The following is a 20,564-nucleotide window of genomic DNA, read 5'->3' on the forward strand; positions in this document are numbered from 1 at the left end:
TGGGAATCTAACATTTATTTGAGCTGAAAGCTATCTGAAGCGCACTCACTTTATTCCATTTGTAATTAATCTGGCAGTATTTAATTGCTTTTTCCAATTGCTAAATTGATTTCTGTTTGTCAGTTGTTCCACACTGTTGGCACATTAGCTGGTATTTTAGCCTGAATCAAACACACGGATGTTCTTGTATATATTGAAAATTGTAGCCCAATGAGAAATATAAACATTTATAGACTGATAAGCCTCTAAAAATGAGCCACCTTTATGCAATAAAGGTCAGTGAGGTTGGTTATTTTCTCATCCGACCTCAGTTATGCAGCCTAACCTGAAGTGAGGAATGTGTCTTATCCATGGAAACGTTCAATGATGTGTCAAATCCCACAGGTGAGTGCGAGAAGAGACTATATTTGATGGAAATATGCTCAAATCCGCATTTCAGTGCTACTGGGAGCTGCCGTGTACGTGTGAGACTGCGGACTGCAGTAGAAATGCCTTCTTTATTTAACCGTTTCTAATCTGTATTGTATCCAGTCCAGTTTTTTTTTTTTTTTTACTGTTACGCAGTCACTGCAGTTTTTGTCTTAATCCATAAACACACAGATGCTAGACGTGTAGCTGAGAAGGTCACTGGTTTCTCCCTCCATCGATCGCGGAGCTTTACACTCTAACAGCAGATAGGACCATGTCTGATTCAACTCTTGCATCATCCCCTCCCAGAATCCCCTCAGGAAGGCAATAAAAGACCAGACTACAACATTAACTTAGATGTCACTAAAATTATTTCAATTATATACTCAACTGCAATGATATTTTCTGTTGCACAAAATAGTACTGAATTTTGTCACACTCATCTCCTTTTCAAATTTATATGTAATTATTATACCTCAGTCCCCCATATATGTAATTTAGAACTGTTCCCTAGCAACCATCTGTTCAGCTCAGAAGAGCCAGAATTGAAAATGTTGGACCTTAAGCTCTCATTTCTGTTCTCTACTGTAAGGTTTATGATATTTTCAGAGACTAATGACAAGTGCACATGGTTGTATCAGCACAAAGAATTGCACTCATGCACTTTAAAACAGTCGATGTGACTGCAGTGGTTTAACCTTAATTTTATGAAGTGACAAGAATACTTTTTGTGCGCAAAAACAAAACGAAAATATCGACTTTATTCAACAATATCTTCTCTTTTATGTCATTCTCATATGTTGTTTACGTCCAGCGCTTCCAGGTTCTACGTCAGAATGCCGACTCATTATTGTCCGGCTCCTGCGTCAGCATTACACGCATGCGTCGTCGTGCAGGTCATGTGATCAACTTTGGCCAATACTGAGCCAGCATTCGGACATAAACACGGAAGCCTTCACTGTGCTTACTGCGGGCTTCATGAAATTAAGGTTGAAACACTGCAGTCATGTCGGCTGTTTTAACAATGTCTTTCTGGACCTTGAAAGTGTTGATTATATTGCTGTCTGTGGATAAGTCACACACCTCTCGGATTTCATCAAAAATATCTTCATTTGTTTTCCAAAGATGAACAAAGGTCTTACGGGTGTGGAACGACATGAGGGTGAGTACTTAAAGGATTAGTCCACTTTTAAATAAACTTTTCCTGATAATTTACTCACCCCCATGTCATGCAAGATGTTCATGTCTTTCTTTCTTCAGTCGAAAAGAAATGAAGGTTTTTGATGAAAACATTCCAGGATTATTTTCCTTATAGTGGACTTCCATGGCCTCCAGACGGTTGAAGGTCAAAATGACAGTTTCAGTGCAGCTTCAAAGGGCTTTAAACGATACCAGACGAGGAATAAAACAGAAAAAACGAAACTGGCGCCACGTTCGTTCCGTAGAATAGTGAAGGTGTAGGACATACAGCGTAAGCTTTTTAAAGAATATGGAAAGTGGAAGCACGTGCAAGGCGATAATTTGTGTTTATAAAGCATATACAGTAGGGATGTCCCGATCAGGTTTTTTTGCCCTCGAGTCCGAGTCCGAGTCATTTGATTTTGAGTATCTACCGATACCGAGTCCCGATCCGATACTTCTATAATACATAAAAAAAGAATAAAGAAGAGAGAAAAAACAGATCCAGGATGTTCCTTATTTTTTATTTAATTCACCTTATTCTCCAGACTACCGCCCCGCATTTTGCGGAACACTCCCGAAATTGGGAGCTTTGTCCCGCGTCCCGCAAGACTTAAGTAGTGTCCCGCATTTCATTTATGTCTGTAATTTTTTTTTTTAATACCTGAAATTACAATACAACAGTAAGAAATATAATAAAAAATGTGACTGGCATTTAAAAATCTATTTGTGCAGCCGTCATAATCTAGCTGTGAAAATAACCAATGCAATCATAGAGAGAGTGGACATCAACTGAGTGGACAGCGCAAAGGGATAAGAGCGGGCCTCATCAAAGTCGGTAAACACAACTACACCAGCAAGGATTTCATCTCACATATGATATAAGAACCTCAAGAGCTGCTCAAAGCTGCCTAAATCGATGATTTAAAGCATGTAATCATCCATTCTGATGGCAAATATTTCCAACGAACGGCGGCGATCAAGCGCCACACACGGAAATGGTCGAGCTGCACTGCACCTAAGGAAAAACGAGATATTCTCCATTTATTTTAACCAATACAAAATTGCGACGTTCAGACACGACATTCTACTCACGTTTATAGTTCATTTAATGCGGGTTCTATGGCGTTATTATAATGAAAAATGTCGAGAGCGCATTATTGTATCACGAGAGCGCATCAAATGCGCGAGCAATCTCTCCGCTCACAGGCAGTTTCCTTTGCACAAAACTGGACGCACCCGCGCTCTTCCTCAGATATTACATCTGCGCGCTCAGACTTTGTCCTCCTGCATGTGCAGCCGTGAATCTAGAATTTTCTTCTCTCCAGGATTTAATGTTGCCATAAGCACAACATTATAGAACCCACCGGCAGAAACATTAATCGGCGCATATGCCAAGTTTGCCAACAAGTGTAAATCACTATTTACATTGCGTAATAGTAGTAAATGTATCTGTCTCACGTGTCCCGCATTGTCCCACAAAGTCACATCGACTGTCCTGCAACAGATCAATAGCCAGGTGGTCACCCTACTGGCCTACTCCAGACCGCAGACATACTCGCGCTTTCTGCTTCAAGCTGCTTCTGTGTTCTACTTTGCCGGCCGGCATTTAACCAATAGCGTCTCTGCATCAAAGTATTGTCATGCCGCACGCGTTGCTGTTTCTGTGTGGAGTCAAAAGGGTCTAACTCTGTGCCACCGCATAACTATAGATGTGTTAAAAAATGAGAAAAAAAAAAAAAAAAAAAAAAAATATATATATATATATATATATATATATATATATATATATATATCCGAGTCCTGATCGGGAGGTAACGTCCGATTCCGATCGAGTCTGAAACCACGTGATCGGGCCCGATTTCCGATCACCTGATCGGATCTGGACATCCCTAATATACAGTTGTATTTTTTTCAAAAATGACCGATCGTTTCGATAGATAAGACCCTTATTCCTCGTCTGGTATCATTTAAAGCCCTTTGAAGCTGCACTGAAACTAATTTTGACCTTCAAATGTCTGAAGGCCATTGAAGTCCACTATAAGGAGAATAATCCTGGAATGTTTTCATCAAAAACCTTAAAGACATGAACATCTTGGATGACATGGGGGTGAGTAAATTATCAGGACATTTTTATTTGAAAGTGAACTAATCCTTTAATGACAGAATTTTCATTTTTGGGTGAACTAACCCTTTAAGGTTATAGGGTTTGGGTGTGGTTGAATCTTCTAGCTCCACCAATTTGGTCCAGAGAGGCGGAGCTGGATGTCAAGCTCCTCCCAGTGATCAGCCACTCAAAAATTCCTTTGCTGGAAAAAGAACAGACTGTATAAGGAACTACCGGTTGGCTCTGGTACATACTGTATGAATTATTTCAAGATGATATATGTTTGCAAAGCCATCTGCAAACCAACTTAGGAAGTGGGACATATAAACAAAACCAGCCTGCGTTACCTCAGAGAGACGTGAGCTATGATTGTATTGAAAGTGCACTTTAGGTAGCCTATCAGCACAGACTTTCTTGTTTAAAATTATTTGAAACTGGTTAGACATTAGTTTCCATGTCTTTTGTGTCTTGTAATCCTTAATATGCCTTGTTCCCGATATTACAAATGTGCCACGAGATTCAAGACAAATACGATTTCTTGTACAGTAAGTATATCTATTCACATTTTGAGGAGACGTGGCTGGGTTTCAGACATAATAGTGTTCAGTGGGATGACTTACATGCTCATTTTCACTTGCATTGCCAAACCACTAAGCTATCATGAATTAGATGTCCTGCATTGAGGAAAAAATCATCACAAAGCAACTCTATCCATCTGCACAAACACACAGTTAAATATGACTTTGACAAAGTAATTTAGATAATTGTGACTGAAAATTGTAGATTTGAGTTGAACTGGTTGTTTTCCATGACTACACACGCACACACACAGGTGGAGCCTTTACTGTAAATTTTGATCAATTCAATCTGTCATTAATAAAAGTGTGCGTTTCTTTCAAAAACAAACAAACTTTTGAACCATAATTCTTTTTACGTTAAGAATATACAGTGTTTTCTGTATTACAGAGTCTAGTAGTGGTGTTTGTGTGCATCTCTGTGTGTGTGTGTGTCCTGCGCCTGTCTGCCTGAAGCTCCTCAGCCGCTGATTAGTCTCGTGTCGCTGCAGCTGCGCCTGCACTGAGCGTGCGCGTGACGGCGCTGCGCGTTTGACAGCAGCAGGAGCGCTCGAGGAGAAAGAGAAGCTGCGGTGCGCGCCGACTACACAACACACCAAACGTACATCAATCCCATGAAACCGGACAGGTCGAGGATTCATCGCTGCAGTCGGTGAGTTTTACGTTTCATTGTCTTGAATGCAGCTTTATTCTCTCAGAGTTTGCGGCGAGACGCTTTTCCGTAAGGAGAATGCGCAGTAGGTGCAGTATTTGAGTCGATGAGGAGCATCCAGTCGTGCTTCTCCCATGGCAACCGATGAGGATGCGGATTTTCACGGCAATATGGCAGGTCTCACAAAGGATGCGTTTCTTTGAAATACCACGAAACTTGTCTGTTTAATCTGAACGGCGTTTAAAATTAAGCTTTCGTTGTGTGTCGTGTTGTATTGACACGTTAAACGGCCCGTCATGAAAGTCTATGTTTAATTGAAATCTTGCTCGGTCACCAGCAGGTGTTCCCACCATTCTCAGGCTTCACCCTCAATATTTGTTCATAATGGCGCATTTCTAAAATGTAAATATTTGAATTGGGTGTTTATTCATTTTCATTTGAGAGCTAGATGGACCTGCTGACTGTCATTGCATGAAGACAAAAAACAGCCAGGATTCCCCAGACAACGGGAACAAGGCTCTTTCGTTATTGCATCTTCCTTTCATGTCTTTGTTTCTTTTTAAAAACGTTTAAAATCGTTTATAGACACTTTCTATTAATAGGGTGCATATGGGGCCTAAACTCTTAAAAAATGTACATTTTTTATTTATTTTTTTATTTTACACAATTGTTTTTATTTTAACAAATTGTGAAAGGGGGTAGGCTATGCTTAACCTTCAGGAAATGTTGATTGTCAGCCTCCATGTTTTCAAACTAAATATTATTTAAGCAGTTTTTTATTTTCCTTTGTACTAACTTTTGCAACCCTGTTACCAAAATTTGGGATGTGTCTAAATACAGTGTTTTTCTTTAAATTTTATATTAAATAAACATCTAAATGAAATAGGCAAAATGTTTTTAAATAAATAAATAAACAAACAAACTATGGTTGTAATATTTAGCTTAAATATGATCCACCTATGACCAAATTTTGGTTCTTAGCTGTGAACTTATGTTTCTATGGAAGCTTGTTTCCGCCACTAAATAAAAAATAAAAAAGGAAAATTGTGACTTTTTATCTTACAATTCTGACTTTTTTCCTCACAATTGCGAGTTTACATCTCACAATTCTGACTTCTTTTCTCAGAATTGAGAGATATAATTATAATATAATAGTTATAATGTCAGAATTGTGAAATATAAACTCACAATTGCGAGAAATCAAGTCAGAATTGAGATATAATTCTGACTTTTTTTCACAATTCTGACTTTTTCTTGCAATTGAGAGATGTAATTATAATATAATAGTTATAATGTCAGTATTGCAAGTTTTAATGTCAGAACTCGCAATTTAGATTTTTTTCGCAATTCTGACTTTTTCTTGCAATTGTGAGATATAAACTTGCAATTCTGACTTCTTTTTTCAGAATTGAGAGATATAATTATAATATAATAGTTATAATGTCAGAATTGTGCTATATAAACTCACAATTGTGAGAAATAAAGTCAGAATTGCGAGTTTTAAACTCACAATTGTGAGATATAAACTCGCAAGTTAGATTTTTCGCAATTCTGACTTTTTCTTGCAATTGTGAGATATAAACTTGCAATTCTGACTTCTTTTTTCAGAATTGAGAGATATAATTATAATATAATAGTTATAATGTCAGAATTGTGCTATATAAACTCACAATTGTGAGAAATAAAGTCAGAATTGCGAGTTTTAAACTCACAATTGTGAGATATGAACTCGCAATTTAGATTTTTTCGCAATTCTGACTTTTCTTGCACTTGCGAGATATAAACTTGCAATTCTGACTTTTTTCCTCACAATTGCGAGTTTACATCTCACAATTCTGACTTCTTTTCTCAGAATTGAGAGATATAATTATAATATCATAGTTATAATGTCAGAATTGTGCTATATAAACTCACAATTGTGAGAAATAAAGTCAGAATTGCGAGTTTTAAACAATTGTGAGATATAAACTTGCAATTTAGATTTTTTTTCACAATTCTGACTTTTTCTTGCAACTGCGAGATATAAACTTGCAATTCTGACTTCTTTTCTCAGAATTGAGAGATATAATTATAATATAATAGTTATAATGTCAGAATTGTGAGTTATAATGTCAGAATTGTGATATATAAACTCACAGTTGCGAGAAATAAAGTCAGAATTGCGAATTATAAACAATTGTGGGATATGAACTCGCAATTTAGATTTTTTCGCAATTCTGACTGTTTTTGCAATTGTGAGATATAAACTCGCAATTCTTACTTCTTTTTTCAGAATTGAGAGATATAATTATAATATAATAGTTATAATGTCAGAATTGTGAGTTACAATGTCAGAATTGTGTTATATAAACTCACAATTGTGAGAAATAAAGTCAGAATTGCGAGTTTTAAACACAATTGTGAGATATAAACTCGCAATTTAGATTTCACAATTGCGAGAAATCAAGTCAGAATTGAGTTATAAACTCACAATTCTGACTTTTTTTTTCACAATTCTGACTTTTTCTTGCAATTGTGAGATATAATTATAATATAATAGTTATAATGTCAGTATTGTGATATATAAACTCACAGTTGCGAGAAATAAAGTCAGAATTGCGAGTTATAAACAATTGTGGGATATGAACTCCCAATTTAGATTTTTTCGCAATTCTGACTGTTTTTGCAATTGTGAGATATAAACTCGCAATTCTGACTTCTTTTTTCAGAATTGAGAGATATAATTATAATATCATAGTTATAATGTCAGAATTGTGAGTTACAATGTCAGAATTGTGCTATATAAACTCACAATTGTGAGAAGTAAAGTCAGAATTGCGAGTTTTAAACACAATTGTGAGATATAAACTCGCAATTTAGATTTTTTTCGCAATTCTGACTTTTTCTTGCAACTGTCAGATATAAACTCGCAATTCTGACTTCTTTTCTCAGAATTGAGAGATATAATTATAATATAATAGTTATAATGTCAGAATTGTGATGTATAAACTCACAATTGTGAGAAATAAAGTCAGAATTGCGAGTTAAAAACAATTGTGAGATATAAACTCGCAATTTAGATTTTTTTCGCAATTCTGACTTTTTCTTGCAACTGTCAGATATAAACTCGCAATTCTGACTTCTTTTCTCAGAATTGAGAGATATAATTATAATATCATAGTTATAATGTCATAATTGTGACATATAAACTCACAATTGCGAGAAATAAAGTCACACATGGACAATGCAAAATGCTACACTTTTCTGTCAAGTGAGGAAACACAGGCCAACAATGTTTTTAATGGGCCTCAGGTGTAAATTAATACTGAATGCATCATTATGCTAAATGTGCCAGAATGTAGTCTGTTTATGAGGTTACAGGCTGTTGTATGTCATATGTGATTTAATTAGGACTGGTGATAAGATTTAGAGTTATTTTTTATGTAAATCTTCAGGACATTGTCTATATTTGTTTTTTCACTCATTGCTTTTGACAGTCACACTTCAGGTCACTGTAGAGCTATTTCATTTTGACGTGCGGTTTGGTAGGAGAATTTATTGTATGAATGGTTATTGCTTTGCACTAATTCATTGTCATTTTTCATGGATTTTAAATACTCCGATGGCTTCATAGTTGACCTGCAGGCGGTCTAACATCGACACAACTGAATGATGATTAATGAATGAAAAAATATGGGACATTTGCTTTCATGTCCCTGGCAACGGGATATTAGTATGCACGTGTGCATAACAGCTGTTAGTTTGTGTGCTGCAGAGCCACAAGTCCCTTAGTGAGATGAGAATAGTTTCCCATTTAGCATTTCATAGCAATTTTTAATTAGCATTTGTATAAGACAGGAACGACAGAAATGTTAGAAATTAGTCTGTGTGATAGCGTATGCCCGGGTAATACAGTTTAGAGAAAGAGATCAGAGCTGGCACAGAAACAGGCACAGAAAGCCATTTGTGGAGCAGTGAACAGATTATGTTTAGGGGTGTAAATTTTATTGTTTTTAAATTGAATTTGATTTATAATTCTTTACTAGCTCTGAAATTCTCAATTTGGTGTGATTTGATTGTTTTGGTGCCTTTTGTTTTGTTGTTGCTCCATCAAATCCATGTGCTCTGGAAGTAGACAGGAAATCTGAATTTGATGGATTTTTACAGATAGGTCAAGAATTGTATTTTATATTCTAATATTCTAATGTCTTTGTCCGGTCGATGCATTATGCTCAGCATTATACTCAAAGTCCATGAAATTGTATTCTGCACATTCAGTCCAGGTGGAACCACATCAAACGCTTTTTTTAGGTTTCTTGGATGGGAATGAATATCAGTGCTGATGAAGCACAACAGGCACCAGGTACGTGCCACCAAGCCAGCTGTGTTTCATCATGGACCTTTGCCTTCTAGCCATGCACTTTTTTACCACCTGGAATGGAATGACTGGACAATAATTCAAAGAGAGGATCACAGAGAAGGAAATAAATAGCTTTTGCTGTGGTTTTGGAGTGTTTGTTTGTGACTCAGTAAGTTCAGATGCTGGATATTTACATAGACACATTGCACCAGCTGCCATTGGCAGGCTAGACATTTGCATGCTCGTAATTGCTCTGCAAATATGCCACATGTACCTTGTGTCCTGATTTTAATGCATCGTAGATTCTGAGCCTGATTTAAGCGCCATTAACTTATTGTAATTCTATCTTACATAGTAGGTGTGGTAGATTGGTGAACAATAGTCTTTGTGACAGGGATTACCAGCAGAAATGTAACAGGTGTAGTATCATACTTTTGACTCTATTTCCTTTTAGATCAGTCTTGTATATTATAGCTTATCATTGGGATTACAGATTTTTTCAGTATGGCCACATGTAATATCTCTGTTCACAAGCCTGTCTTTACGTGTTATCTTTAAAAAAAAACATAAGCTGACTTTGAACTATTTTTGCTTCCTCGTGGTTGATAAACGATTAGTAGAGATTAAGGTCAAACATGCCCGAAGATGGACAACATGTTCATGGCATTATGTGATTATGCTTCTCTCTTTCAACCAATCAACTGGTGATTGTGTTTTTAAGATGCGGTTACATAAGTGAAATTTGGTGGTTAAATAGTGTAGCGATGTATATAGCACAGCTCACACCGGGGTTTAAAATTTCTGTTGGTCCAAGTGACAAATTTGTGAGAACAACTTGCGAAATCTGTGTTGGGAAATCTTTTGCCTTCACATGCAATTCCTGATTATGCGGATTTTGCGGATTCCAATTTCATACACTAAAAAAATGATGTTGGATTTACTTTGAAACAATTTTCAATCAGAAATTTTATAAATAATTATAAAGAAATGACAAGTAACCAGTGCTTCCCACGCGTAGACTTTACTTGGGCGGGCCGCCCACGTATAATAATGGCCGCCCAAGTATATTTGGAGACACATTTTTGCTTTTATTATTTTTGATGAATTATTAAAATGTCTACTTTATGGCCTTTATATAAAATGTTTTAGAAGATTGTAAGAATCTGAAGGATCAGCCTGCAATAGAACAGACATTTCAAAATAAGAGTACCTGTGTATTTCGGGCTTGTTTATAATTAAAAGTCACACGCTAAGTTTTTTCTTTTTCTTTTGGGCATTATTCGTATTTTGGTTACACAATAAATTGTATTTAATTTGATTTCCATTTAATTCATAGTAAATTATTGTAGTCTCCCCCACAGGAAGAAAAGTGTAAGAGCATTATTTGACACATATTATTCATTTTATAAATTTTACTAGTAAAATCTGTGTCCCATTCACTGAGAGAGACACTATATGACAGCAAGGAGAACATAGGAAAAGGTGAACCATTTAAATGCTGTAATTTTGCATAATTTACAATTGTGAAATCTGTGTTGGGAAATCTTTTGCCTTCACATGCAATTCCGATTATGCGGATTTTGCGGATTCCAATTTCATACACAAAAAAAAATGATGTTGGATTTACTTTGAAACAATTTTCAATCAGAAATTTTACAAATAATTATAAAGAAATGACAAGTAAGCAGTGCTTCCCACACATAGACTTTACTTGGGCGGGCCGCCCACGTATAATAACGGCCGCCCAAGTATATTTGGAGACACATTTTTGCTTTTATTATTTTTATCCTCTTATACTTTTATATCCGCGCAAGATAATGAAACCATCCACGATCGATAAACTAGTCGTTTCATACCTGCTCGTTATGTGTGCGTCAGAACTGTTTACTCCCGCTGACATTCCCACAGGCGCTGCATTTTGCACTAGGCGGCGCTGTTCTACAAGCTTGCGCAACAGCGCTTCAGTCTGCTTCAAAGTGATTCTCAATCAATGAAAAGTGCAGATTTATGCCAAGCGATTGCTAATGAACTCAAGTTGATGAATTATTACAATGTCTACTTTATGGCCTTTATATAAAATGTTTTAGAAGATTGTAAGAATCTGAAGGATCAGCCTGCAATAGTACAGACATTTCAAAATAAGAGTACCTGTGTATTTTGGGCTTGTTTATAATTAAAAGTCACACGCTAATAGGGCTGGGCGATATATCGCATGCAATTGTCACACGCATTTCGTAAGTAAAGCTGGTTCCCTGATTACCGCTAAATCGCCATCACCTGCTTTCAAATGGAGCGGCATTTAATAGACAGAGCTGTAGTTCACTGACAAGCTACGCAATATCGCGTTCATTATCGAAGGCGATTCATCTGCAATAATAAACGCGATATTGCGTAGCTTGTCAGTGATCTACGGCTCTGTCTATTAAATGCCGCTCCATTTGAAAGCAGGTGATGGCGATTTAGCGGTAATCAGGGAACCGGCTTTACTGACGAAATGCACGTGAAAATCGCATGCGATATATCGCCCAGCCCTACACGCTAAGTTTTTTCTTTTTCTTTTGGGCATTATTGGTATTTTGGTTACACAATAAATTGTATTTAATTTGATTTCCATTTAATTCATAGTAAATTATTTTAGTCTCCCCCACAGGAAGAAAAGACTAAGAACATTATTTGACACATATTATTCATTTTATAAATTTTACTAGTAAAATCTGTGTCCCATTCACTGAGAGAGACACTATATGACAGCAAGGAGAACATAGGAAAAGGTGAACCATTTAAATGCTGTAATTTTGCATAATTTACAATGCATAATAATGCATAATATTAGTATGTAATTAAATGTAATATGCTATGTAATTAAAATTAATTTCAATAAATAAAAATACTGTTAAAAATCGCACATTATTTGTTTGTCACATAGTAGACCATTTTTAATAGGAGGATTTTTCACCCGGCTACCACCGCAAGTATATTTCAAATCTGCGGGAAGCACTGAGTAACACATTTAATTAAACATTGAATTGTATTGAAATGATTGGATTTGGTTGTGAAATTCACAGAAAATAGGTAAATACAAGGAATAATTATTGCATTCTGATGGATTGTGACTGATTTTGCTCTTTTTAGAATTGTTGGTCTAACTAAAAAAAGCTGTGATCAGCAATATTACATGACAGACTGCTCATATAATGACTCGTTTCTCTTAGTAGAAGTAATTTATTCCATGTGCTGTATGATATGTGTGCCTTTTAGTCGATGCAGAAGCTGCATGCTTCTAATTGAATTACATTATAAAGCACTGAAATTTGAGTGGTGAAAACTACAAGTAATATGCGCCATGCGTTTGCCTCCTATATGGAGTACTTATATGTTGTGCTGATTAAAACAGGCTGAGCTCTTTGAGCTCCATTTGTCTGGCTTGATTAATGACGTATGAGCTGAGAAAAATCTAGCACTGCAAAAAAAGCTTTGAATACATTTGGCCTTTATTTATGTTTATGTAGGTTCAGTTCATTTGTCCACCGACTTCAACACTAACCACAAATACTGTACAATCTCTTGCAGAGGAGGAAATGCTCTTTGATTGAGGTTTGCTACAGAGTTCAAACCTCGGACTGTTTATAGTAAAGGAATGTTATCTTTTATGTTTAACCATTATGGAAGCTGATATTGAGGACACAGTGAGTTCAACCTAAGTGCATTGTGGAGTAAAAAGGGATATCTGCTTGTCTAAATTTATGAATTTCTAGAAAACTGCGACCAGATGAATTGGACAACACTGTCCCTAGCATGTTGAGTAACAATTGCCCCACTTATATCATGAGGACTGATGTCCTCTCTGCCCCACAATGCAATGCTTTCTCAGTCCAGTGATTGGATGAGGCACTGTTCTCTGTGCCTGGCTATGTACTGAAGCCCTGATAATGTCATCTGCTAATTCAGTGACTGAAAGCAGAAGCTAGTCATTTTTCAGGATGAGGTTGGTTAGTGCCATGTCCTCTCCTGCACCAAGAGAGTGTCTCTTTACATAACATAGTTATTGGAAAAAACTATTGAATTGTGGGTCATTTTATCCTGTGATGGGTTTCAGGTCCATTTATGATGAAGTGTATTTTATATACTCTTGTTTCAGTCACTGGGCACACGCTCTCACCCTCGCTAAAGATGAAAATGATCATTTATGATCACCTCCTCTTATTTTCCCATGGGTCTCAGTGTCTGTGTTGGCAATTAAATTATGCCTCAATAACATAATTCTTCATAACAGTTCAAGATGTAATTCTTTGGTTTTATAGTAATCATTAGAAGTGGAAATCTGAATATTATGTTGATATCTGTGTTGCCACCTGATAACAATATGAGTTTTTATTTTTGTGTGTGTATATCACCAAGGCTGCAATATATAGGTATAGTGCAGCCTTCGTGAGCATCAGCGACTTTGTTCAAAAACATTTTAAAAATCGTAATTATTCCAGAATTTTCACTAATGTAACTATAAATGTAACTTTATAATGTGAATATTTCAAAGTTATAGTTGTCTTCAGTAAGAATAAACAAACCTTTTCAGACACTGGTTCTTTGTGTTTTAGCATCAACATATCAGTGTCATCTCAAGAGCGTGTGTTTAGTTGCAAAACGTCTAACGTCCGACCAACCTAACCACGGAGAAATGTGAAATATTTAAATTGGCGTGGAATCATTGTGTTTTAACCCTGCTGATTTATGGGTATTTGAGAGTTGTGGTCTGAGGCCTGCTTGCTGCTTTGGAGAGATGTGTGTTGACTTTATGACTTGGTGTAAATAACTCGGAGGTCATGGCGCCCACAAGCTCTGTGAAATTTCGCTCCTGCGGGACAGGTTTCTGTTCTCGTCCTCCTGGCCTCCTTCTTGAACCCTGTATCCTCCCTTGTTCCAAAACACACTCCAAACACTCCTGTATGCTTTGATGGGGGTTTAATGTTTATCTAATGTGAGTCACATGCATGTTTTTGCCTTTTTAAAAGTTTTCCAAAAAGCTTTGGCAGCTGGCTTCTGTCTGTGAATCACAATGGAGGTCTAAAATAATCCAACTTCCTGCTTTAAAGACCTCAAACTCCCCTGTGCACCCGAGACTCACAGACAGACTTCTGTAGACTTTAATGATGTTTTGAGCTTCATATCTGAGTCCCTTGTCAACTGTGAAAAGTCACTGACACGAGTTATATCAAAAGATGGAGTAGATTATTTTCTGCCAGTTATGTAAGCGCACTGATATTAGGAGTTCTGGAAATATGGTTAGATTAAATTTAACATAAGCCGCCTTTGGCTTCTTCAGTGGTGCAATGCTAAAAAAAATGTATTCTTTTGTATCTTCTGGTTTTTCCCCACTTTTATTGCAGGAAACCAAAGCACCAACAATACCTAAGAACAGTAGTTTAACTAACTGGCATCATGTGTCTGATATTGTCAGATACAGCTTTGGTTTTTGAGGACTCAGAATCCGAGATGAATAGATTCTTAATTATTACTGATCATGTCTACCATTATGCAGATTTGTCTGTAAAAATGAAGATCTTTATGTTTATAACTTGTACAACTTTACTTACTTAAATCACTCTTAGCAGACTTCATTATCATGTCTGTCCCCATTCGCATTCACACCCTCTGAAACTGATACAGACACCTTAAACAGAGCTTTTTTTCCCTCTCTCTGTTTCTCGTTTCCTCTTTAACTCTTAAAATAATATCAGTTTAGGGAAAGCCCGACATTTTTTTGTAGCATTCATTTCTAAAAATATGCTACTGGAGTCATGTGCCTCTCTTTATCTTTTCTTTTAAAGATGAAACAAATGTGTGACAATTACATTATTTGTCACTTTGCTTTGTTAAACCTATAAAAATAGAATTTTTAAAGCTGACATTAATATATATATATATTTTAATTAATAAAGGGTTAATTGATCCTAATTGTTGAGACTGTGAGTGTACATAGTTAAACACGCTGCTTTTAAAAATTAATCTATTCTGAACTGCTTTTTATTTTATGTCCCCAAATTAATTGCAGTTTATAGTCTATAAATAATGGCAGTTCTTGTGTAAATTGTGTTTTATGAGCTCCTTGTTAGTTCCACTGAATCCAGATTGACAGGGTCTGGCGGGTGTTCAGTCTGACTGAAGAACAGAATGAACGTTTGAATAGATCGGTGAAAGACTGGAGGCTTGCTGGGAGAAAGAGAGGCTTGAATTGACTGAACTTACCACTGTGCGGGTGATCAATGCAGTACAGTTATATTGAATAACAGTGTCACTCCTGACATATGATTTATGAGGTATAAATATCGAAAACACTCAGGCATGTGGGCCCTCCTACGTACAGTATGACTAACTTTTTCATTTGACTCCAGACTGTAACAACTCTTTGGCTTTTATGTTTTTGTTCAGACAGTATGGTTAATAGGGCTCAAATATGTTTGTGAGCAACTTTTGAAGCATACAAATCTTTAGGAGTTTTTCTAAAATTTTGTGGTTATTTGGTAACTTACATAACCATTACATGGTGGTGGAAAAAAAATATGAGATGGGAGATATAAGAAGTCGATGCTTTTGAGTTTTCTAGCAAATGTTTTGCGTTCCCCTGAGAAATTTTGCGTTCTCTCGCTAAATGTTTTGCGTTCCCTCGAGAAACTTTGCGTTCTCTCGCTAAATGTTTTGCGTTCCCCCGAGAAACTTTGCGTTCTCTCGCTAAATGTTTTGCGTTCCCCCGAGAAACTTTGCATTCTCTCGCTAAATGTTTTGCGTTTTCTTGCAAAATGTTTTGCTTTCCCCTGAGAAACTTTGCGTTCTCTCGCTAAATGTTTTACGTTCCCCCGAGAAACTTTGCATTCTCTCGCTAAATGTTTTGCGTTTTCTTGCAAAATGTTTTGCATTCCCTCGAGAAACTTTGCATTCTCTCGCTAAATGTTTTGCGTTCCCCCGAGAAACTTTGCGTTCTCTTGCAAAATGTTTTGCGTTCCCTCGAGAAACTTTGCGTTCTCTCGCTAAATGTTTTGCATTCCCCCTGAGAAACTTTGCGTTCTCTCGCTAAATGTTTTGCATTCCCCCGAGAAACTTTGCGTTCTCTCGCTAAATGTTTTGCATTCCCCCGAGAAACTTTGCGTTCTCTCGCTAAATGTTTTGCATTCCCCCGAGAAACTTTACATTCTCTCGCTAAATGTTTTGCATTCCCCCGAGAAACTTTGCATTGTCTCGCTAAATGTTTTGCATTCCCCCGAGAAACTTTACATTCTCTCGCTAAATGTTTTGCATTCCCCCTGAGAAACTTTGTGTTCTCTCGCTAAATGTTTTGCATTCCCCCGATAAACTTTGCGTTTTCTCACTAAATGTTTTGCGTTTTCTTGCAATATGTTTTGCTTTCCCCTGAGAAACTTTGCGTTCTCTTGCAAAATGTTTTGCATTCCCCCAAGAAACTTTGCGTTCTCTCGCAAAATGTTTTGCGTTCCCCCAAGAAACTTTGCGTTCTCTCGCAAAATTTTTTGCGTTTTCTTGCAATATGTTTTGCTTTCCCCCGAGAAACTTTGCGTTCTCTCGCTAAATGTTTTGCATTCCCCCGAGAAACTTTGCGTTCTCTCGCTAAATGTTTTGCATTCCCCCAAGAAACTTTGCGTTCTCTCGCAAAATGTTTTGCTTTCCCCCGAGAAACTTTGCGTTCTCTCGCTAAATGTTTTGCATTCCCCCAAGAAACTTTTCGTTCTCTCGCAAAATGTTTTGCTTTCCCCCGAGAAACTTTGCGTTCTCTCGCTAAATGTTTTGCATTCCCCCAAGAAACTTTGCGTTCTCTCGCAAAATGTTTTGCATTCCCCCAAGAAACTTTGCGTTCTCTCGCTAAATGTTTTGCGTTTTCTTGCAATATGTTTTGCTTTCCCCTGAGAAACTTTGCGTTCTCTCGCAAAATGTTTTGCATTCCCCCAAGAAACTTTGCGTTCTCTCGCAAAATGTTTTGCGTTCCCCCAAGAAACTTTGCGTTCTCTCGCAAAATTTTTTGCGTTTTCTTGCAATATGTTTTGCTTTCCCCTGAGAAACTTTGCGTTCTCTCGCTAAATGTTTTGCATTCCCCCGAGAAACTTTGCGTTCTCTCGCTAAATGTTTTGCATTCCCCCAAGAAACTTTGCGTTCTCTCGCAAAATGTTTTGCTTTCCCCCGAGAAACTTTGCGTTCTATCGCTAAATGTTTTGCATTCCCCCAAGAAACTTTGCGTTCTCTCGCAAAATGTTTTGCGTTCCCCCAAGAAACTTTGCGTTCTCTCGCAAAAATGTTTGCGTTTTCTTGCAAAATGTTTTCTTTTCCCTTGAGAAACTTTGCGTTCTCTTGCAAAATGTTTTGCGTTTTCTAGCAAAATGTTTTGCTTTCCCCTGAGAAACTTTGTATTCTCTTGGAAAAAACGAAGACAAATTGCAAACCGCTTGCAAACCTTTTGAGTTCTTTGTGAGTGAACACATTCTTGAATGTAACAGTTTTTGCGGGAGAACGCAAAAGCATTGAAATGTTTTTTTTTTTTCCCTCCCATCTCATATTTTTTCCATCGTCATGTCCCTTTAGGGGCTCCGTAGTAACTTGATGCATTGTGCTATATGGTGCGGTTGGGACTTAGGGAATGATTTAGTGCACACAGTATAACAGCCTGTGGTTGTGTTATAGATAGTACATCGGCAATATAGACAAATTGAGCCCAGGATTAAAATAGACCTTAGTGCTCAGATTTGAGCATAACAAATCAATATAGCAAAGTGCAAGACATAACACCACAACAAAGGATTCTGGTCTTTACCATGCTGCTTGGTTTTAGAAAAATGTTAATGTCAACCAGTTTATTGCAGTCTTTTTAAAATGTTCCCAGTATTTAATACAGTAATATAATATTGGTTATCATTTCAGTTAACAGCTATAACAGCAAATCTTGATAGATATTAAAAAGTTGCATTAAGGTTTGGCTCCACTCTTGTATAAATTTACACTTTTCAGATCAAATCAAGCCTGCCCTATTTTTTTCCTCATTAAATATTCTGTTTCACTTGGATTCACTTATATTGTGAATGCTATTTTATAACATTAAACATTAACATTAAAGAAGTTTTTCTGTTGCTGTTTATCTGTTCGTATAGTGCCAGTTTCATGGCTTGAAGGGGCGTTTAAAGAAGTTTTGTCAAGCTCAGAATAAAGCTCAGATTATGATTTTTTTTTTAAATTGACGCTATTAAGGTAAAGGGACAGAGAGTGATATAAAAAGGCAGAATGAGACCTCTGGCCATGTAGGTAACTCTGGATAATAATAGGGCCGTTTAACGCCAGCGGCATAAACACTGAATAATTTATCACAGTTTAGTCTACTAATTTTTTCTAGCAGCTACATATTCTTTTAAATTCATTAGTCAGGTACAGTATATGCTAGAACAGGCAACTAGTTTGTAATTTGCATCCTAAAGCTCTGAAGTTCCTGAATTAAGTCTTTGGCTTGATCTTGCTCTCAGTTTGAATAGCACTTCACTTCCTACTTCACATGCCAAGCTTGTAATCTGTTATGCATACGACCTTCAAGGGCTCTAAACCATCAGAGCAGAAGTCAACAGTTGACTGTTTGTTTATTTGTTTTTTTCTTTCTTTTTTGGGGTTTTTGTTTTTACAAAGAAAGACTAGTTTCTGTCTTTCGTTGGAATACGGTGAAGCAGTAGTTTGATGTAATGTCTGTCCCTAGAGAGGGTAAGTGTGCTAAAGTATTACTTTTGTTACCATTTTCATTCACTTATAGATTTTTGTAACATTCTCAATTTATTTCCATGGAAGTCTGTTTCAGTCTTAGTTAAAAAACAAATGATTTGATTTGTAATTTTGAGAATTTAAGAAATACTTTTTAGTCACAATTGCTGACTATTATGAGAAATTAAGTAGAAATTGTGAGATATGTATATAGGTACATAAATAATATACATAAATAAAGTCACAATTGTGACATAATGTTGCTGCTGTAAATAAAATCACAATTACTTTTCTCATTAGCAAAAACAGGCTTTTCTAGTTTCCCTGAGTATGGAAACATGAAAAGGGTTTGTTTTAAGTAAAATTTTTTTAATGTTTTTTTACACCAACTTGCTGTTTTCAGAATGCATGTTAACCATTTAAAAAGATAAAGGTAATTCAGTATTCATAGTTAGAAGGAAAAGTTGCATATTCATCTGACTCATGCATCTGTGTCCATGAAATCAGTGTCAGGGCTGCTCCACAATACACTGCACAGCTCTTGATTTATAACACTGTCCACATGACAAATGTGAATTTGAATGCAGGTCACTCATGGTTTAATAAAACCACTTTGTATAATGGAAATCAAGACTCCGATTCATTTTGCATGTGCGTTCTGAGTGTCAGTTGCTGCCAGAGGCATCAGATTCACAGACGTGCACAGGGAAATGACATTGCTGCCTACTCAAGCCTGACTGGATACAAATAAGGCCAAATGGGACTCTAATATGCTGCTCTGTTGTGGACAATCGCTTTTGTCATTTTGTCAGGTAGAGGCCAGATATAGCTGACTGTTTCAAAATGTTTTTTTTTTATTTTTTATGTGCAAACCTTGATATGGAGGTGTTTATTTTGCTAGTGCCAATGCTGTGACCTTCTAAGATGATAAAATGTGTTTGTCTGCTCAGCACACACAGTTTTAACTAATTTTTCTTGGACATATTGTCATTTTATTCAATTATCTGAAAGGTAGCAGTGTGATCCTGCATTAATGGGGTTCTGCTGTGTGTTTAATATTATTCTGGACCTCCACACTCTCACAGTCACAGTATGGAGTCAAGGTATTTCCTTAATTTATTGTCAGTTGTCAACCTTGAAAAATCTTTTATTGGGAATGTCACTGCAGGACTCTGAGCTGAATTAGGGTACTCTTTCACATTTAACATTGTAACATTTTCAGAATTAGGGTAACTTACATGCTAGAGTTATTTCATGAAGGATAGGAATGTATGTGTCCATTTGAAATCAGGTGGGAATATGGTGAATTGTATTTCCAAAAGCACAACTGTACTGTATGTGCGTTTTCATCTGGAAAATGTAGGCAAATTTTGATTGTTTGCTCTTCTGAAATACATCTCACTGTTTATTTTTCGAATGTTAAAATTACGTTAAGATGAGGGTTTCGCAATGTTTGAATGTATGTAAATCCAAAGTATAAAATAATTTATTTATATTATTTTATTATATTATGTTATTATGTATTATGAAAGAGACAGTGGTAAAATATAAACTTTAGTGGTTATTTTA

At 36.5% G+C, this 20,564-nt stretch overlaps 1 protein-coding gene across 15 annotated transcripts in view; it reads left to right on the forward strand.

Moving 5' to 3' along the window:
* Nucleotides 1-4,650: 4,650 nt before the first annotated feature.
* The window catches only part of nrcama (neuronal cell adhesion molecule a), a 63,677-nt gene continuing 47,763 nt past the window's right edge, over nt 4,651-20,564 (forward strand). For 6 of the 15 annotated variants that reach the window (XM_048155168.1, XM_048155167.1, XM_048155171.1 and 3 more), the window contains exon 1: nt 4,651-4,921. The gene's annotated coding sequence lies outside the window, so the exon portion shown is untranslated. Of the gene's footprint in view, nt 4,922-18,782; nt 18,999-20,564 lie in introns of those variants that run through there. The other 9 variants (XM_048155175.1, XM_048155172.1, XM_048155174.1 and 6 more) reach the window with 4 other exon arrangements.

This window comes from Megalobrama amblycephala, linkage group LG14 (genome assembly GCF_018812025.1).
Source record: "Megalobrama amblycephala isolate DHTTF-2021 linkage group LG14, ASM1881202v1, whole genome shotgun sequence".
Taxonomy (NCBI): Eukaryota; Metazoa; Chordata; class Actinopteri; order Cypriniformes; family Xenocyprididae; genus Megalobrama; species Megalobrama amblycephala.